The sequence below is a fragment of the Camelus bactrianus genome, chromosome 3 (assembly GCF_048773025.1).
Source record: "Camelus bactrianus isolate YW-2024 breed Bactrian camel chromosome 3, ASM4877302v1, whole genome shotgun sequence".
Lineage (NCBI taxonomy): Eukaryota > Metazoa > Chordata > Mammalia > Artiodactyla > Camelidae > Camelus > Camelus bactrianus.
In genome coordinates, this window is record NC_133541.1 from 141,947,964 (window position 1) to 141,953,042 (window position 5,079).

Genomic DNA, 5,079 nt, shown 5'->3' on the forward strand with positions numbered 1-5,079 from the left:
GAGCCCTTCGTGCCCTCCTACAGGAACTCTCACTCCCGCCCACGCCCCCGGCTCTTCACAGAGGCCGCAGGTCTCCCTTCCACCTCAGTTGACCCCGAGGACGAGGGGAGACTGGACCCCTGTCCCATGACGAGGACACCACAGGGCCTAGATTTAGTTGTTTTCATAGCTAATCACCCTGGATGGGGTCTCAGGGCTCAGATCACTGGCAACCAACACTTACACAGTGGACTCACAGCACACTTCAGGGCAAATCAGTCTGTATACAGATTATACATTAAAGTAAGAAGGGTCTTTCGTAGGAAGAGTATCAACAACCCCTGACTGTGAGCTCCACCTCTTCCTCCTCAGCCTGTTGGTGAACTGTTAAAAGCCTTCTCTCTGACAGCGCATGTCTTGTATAAGTGACCAGATGTCACGTAATCATTTATGAAAGAAGTAGCCTCAATGACTCATGTTGTAATAATCGGCAAAAGAATGGTGAGTTACATGGAGTAGCTGATGGGAGACTTTAGAATTACATGTTAACTCTGGGGGAGTGAGGCTACGTTGTCATGTCACTTACTAACTGGCTACTCTAGGTCACTGTGCAAGCTTTATTATAAGAACGAAGGGACCTGCAAAATTAGTGAAGAAATGCCTGCTGCCTTAAAGCAGATCTTGAATAGAATATTTATCCACCAAGGCAAATGAAAAAAAAATGTTTTTCTCGTTATGACATACTGCCTTCATTCTAAAACGTCATCCATTTTATTTTCCTGAAATGAGAAGAAAATTCAGCCTTCAAAACCGTGTCCAGGCAGGAAGAGAGGGCTGACACTCATGTCTTCTAGTGCACAGAAACCAGCCATGCCAGCCACGCCAGGCAACCAAGAGACTGGGGGGCGGCCCGCAGTCCCTGGAGATGCGTAAGCTCCACCGCTCACAGGGGACAGAGCCCTGCTGGCTGGTGGCATGTAAAGAAAACAGCATCTTGTCACTCAGCTGTGAACCTGTTCCCCACAGTGAGTGTGTGGTGTGGTGTCCAGGAAACCCGACAACTACCCATGGGGACAAGCAGCCCACTGGGCGGCTCCTGCTGCAGAAATGGAGCTGCCGCACTTCACAGTGTGCTCCTTACCTCTCAGGGGAGGGTGCAGCCTGTACGGTCCTCCTGGAGTGGGATCCTGCCTCATGTATTCCTCTGCCTGCCTCCGTCTGCAGATTGCATCCAATCTTAAAGATAAAGAATGGCTTCAATACAAATTACACCACCAATTCCTCTACTAGGCACAAAACAACCAGTCCTTAAAAATCTCAAAACACCCGTAAAAATGTGTCAAAATTCTGTACCTCTGTTTCAGGTGGGCAACTTCCCTTCTCAGGTCAGAGTTTTCCCTTCTCAGGTCAGAGTTTTCCCTTCTCAATTCAGAGATTTCCCTCTCCAGCTCCTGAGCCCTGAGCTGTGGGAGAAAAACACATCCACGTTCAGTTGTGGCCAACTGTGCACAAAGGGAAGGAAGGAAACAAATTCTTACTGAGCTGTCTTGGTCCTTCTTCTCGGCAAGAGTGACCTGAAAAAGTCAACACATCAAGAAACACCCCATGGCTAGGGGTTCTCAAGGCCACAATAACTGTCTGCATCAGGTGCTGAGGACTCGGTGTGTCAGGAGGAAGGCAGGTTACCTGGTGTCTCCAAATGATCTCTGCTTCCCGCATTTGCCCGTGACATTCTTCAAGTCTTATCCTATGAGTTACAAATTGTTCCATCAGAGAAGACACAATGCTGGGTATGCTGTTAAATAATCTGCCCCAGTCCATGTTATCTGCACTGCACACTCACACACATCATCTCACCGCTCAAGACACACTGCACACGGCTGCAGAAGCACAGCAGGTGCAAAGCTGTCGCTGCAGCCACTCCTTCCGTCACTGTTACTGAACGCCTGCCCGGTTCTGCGCGGACACAACTCCCCCTCCCGTTCTCAGCATTTCCCTCACGTGTCCTGTGCTAAGCATCTTTCATCACAAAGCTTGATTCTTCCTTTCCTTACATCCTGACCCTACTTCTTACACCTGGGTCTCCCCAGCAGCACGGGAATTTTTATTGGTCCGACTGACGCTACACTAAACTGCTATCCTCAGGGTGAGAACGGTTTATAGCACCTTCAGAAACATCTCTGTGAACCGTCTCTCCTCTCAGTCTGGCCAGCACTGGGACCAGGAAATTCTTAGTAACTTAATATTTTTAAAGTTAAACGTTTAACTTAACATATGTAAAACTTAACACTTTTCCTCCTGTGTGAAGCCATGTATACAAATGTCTTTTGTTTGGGTCAGTTTATGATATTGTGTCTAAACATTTTAGAGAAGTTTTCAAAAAATCCAACAGGTGTTTTCAGAGCCACAGGTGCAGAGGAGCTGAACTCACTTGTACCATCTTGTCTCCTCTTCAGCCAATTTTGCCTCCTCCTTTGCTGCCAACAGCTGCTGCTTTCCCACCAGCTCACATCCGTTCATGTCCACCTTCCTGAGAGGGGAAAGAAACTCTGAAATTCTGCCAGTTTCCCTCCCAGAAACTGGAAGGGAAGAATTCCATGTTCCTTTCGCCCTTCCCCATAAATGCTCAGGCTGATAAATACACAGGAAAGAATTAAAGTACCCCCACTAATAAATATGAAAAAGCTACACTCAGGCCTCTGGCAAGTGTTTGGTATCTGGGCTTCCCTTCAGCGTCCCCACCCCTAATCATTTATGCATAAAGTAAACACACAGGAAAAGCCCACGTGAGGTGTGCTCTGCGCCCCCCCACCAGGCTCAGGTTCCTGTGCCTGGGACAGCACGAGCTCACTGTGTTTCAACGTGGGAATCAGTGTCTGACCAAGTCATCACAACCAAACACATTAGGGTAAAGCAAGCGTTCATGACTTGTTTGATTTCTCCCACAGAGAGCCCAGATTTCAGTCAAAACCTGGAGCAAAACCTGATCCTTTAGGAAATATAAGGAAACGTTTGTTTTTGAAAGCGGGTTAATGGGTGTGATGTCCATGACCTCTCCCTGAGAATGACAGGAAACTCTGGACAAATTATGAAATCCATGATCAAATGTACCAAATTTCTAACAAGCCAGAAAGGGACATGAGGCCAAGATGGAGAAGAAGAAAGCCCAGGACTGGGCCCACCTTCCCTGGGGGTCACCCGGTAACTGCAGAGGAAACCACTGAGATGCAGAGCAGCCCGGCAGCCGGTGCCCCCTACGCACAGGCACCGCAGTCAGGCAGCTGGAGCTCACTGTCCGTCAGCGAAGGTGATCCCTAGAGAGACCCACAGGACTTAGCTGGGATCCACGAGAGCTATATGCCAGAAACAAAGGTGGACAGGAGACACACGGGCCTCACGAAAGCTGGCTGCACTGACTGATCTCAGCTGCTAACCGGGTTAACAGGATGTAGCGCTGCTGGCGCCCTGACCACCTGCCAGCTGTAATGCCCACCTTCTCTGCAGCAAGTTAACCTCACACGAGGCCTCAAATTTTCTCTATTTTCTACCCAATGTCTAGAGTTTTTTAAAAATGATAGACACATGGCAGGTCATGACACTTTGATGTGGTTGAAACCTAAGGACAATAAAAATGGACCTAGGGGGATCCAGATAATGAAGTGACTAAATCTGGTCCAAGAACCCGCTAAAATCTCAAACTAAATACAAACAAGACTCTGGTAACCAGTTAGAATGAACAGAAGCAGCAGATTACAGAAATCAAGGTTGAAAAATAAATGCACATCTGTACTGATTGAATATGGTAAAGAAAATATGGTGGTAAGTATTCTGAAACGTATTACAATATCCACATAACTCCACACATTCATTCACACATTGTCATAATTAACACGGGAATGTCTTACCCTTCAGTGTCCATAGATCTCTGTCCACTGATTTCATCAAGGACACTTACTTTCTTCACCTGCCTTTGGAAACCGTCTTCCTCACGTTCTTTCAGAGATCCTGATGCAGCATGGTGGTCTTGCATTTTCTTTTTACCCTCTATAAACATAAAACAACTGGCTTTGTGTGTGCACATGTGCACTCAAGAGCTTGGCTGTGCTGGGGAGTGGAGAAAGGAGAGAATTCTGAAGGCAGGAATCCCCTTTATACCTTCCCAGTGCAAATTCATTGCTATTACAGGCATGTTTCATTTTATTGCCCTCCCTGGTAATGCATATTTTTAAACAATTGAAGATTTGTAACAACCCTGAGTACAGCAATTCCATTGGTGACATTTTTTTCTGGCAGCATTTGCTCATTTCTTATCTCTGTGTCACATTTTTGTAGTTTCTGAAATATTTGGTTCTTTATCATTTTAATTAAAACAGGCATGACATTCCTTTAAGGCAAAGCCTAATCCAGCGGAAGTCCCTAGTTCTCAGCAATTCTATAAACCCTGAGAGAGGTGAAGAGGCTTCAGAATAAAAGTGTGAAGCCAGCAGGGGTTGGCCCATGAAGTTTAAGGCAAGATTCCATCTCCACTGCATACCTGTGCAAGGTAAGGCGGGAAGAGCTGACCCAGAGGCTGCTGTAAGTGCTCCAGGAGATGAAGCTAAGACAGCTAATGAAGGTGGCTGCACTAAAAAACAGGTTTTCAATGCAGAGAACTGCAAGGGGAGGCCACCCAGCACCATCACAGCTGGAGAGAAGTCAGCGCCTGGCATCAAGGCTTCAATGGACAGGCTGATTTTCCCGTTAGCGGCTAACGAAGCCAATATTCATTTAACATTATGAAAATCCTATGTCCCATGAGAATCAGGTGAAATCTACTCTGTGCTCTATAAATAGAACAAAGCCTGAATGACAGCACATCTATTTACAACATGAATATTTTAGCCCATTGTTGAGACCTACTACTCAGAAAACAAAACAAAACACACAAAAAAAATTCTTTCAAAATATTACTGCTCATGGACAATGCACAAGTCATCCAGGAGCTCTGATGGAGATGCATGAGATGAATGCTGTTTCCATGCTTAACACGACATCTATTCTGCAGCCCATGAATCAGGAGTAATTATGACTTTCAAGTCTTATTATTTAAGAAATACATTT

The 5,079-nt window shown here is 46.2% G+C and overlaps 1 long non-coding RNA gene across 1 annotated transcript; it reads right to left on the reverse strand.

The window, feature by feature from the left end:
* Positions 1–1,615: 1,615 nt before the first annotated feature.
* Positions 1,616–4,079, reverse strand: LOC141575460 (uncharacterized). Its single transcript, XR_012503057.1, has 3 exons — positions 3,885–4,079; positions 2,411–2,509; positions 1,616–1,726 (listed from the first exon to the last, which is right to left on the reverse strand). It is a non-coding gene; the product is annotated as an uncharacterized LOC141575460 (long non-coding RNA).
* Between the last annotated feature and the right edge of the window lie 1,000 nt (positions 4,080–5,079).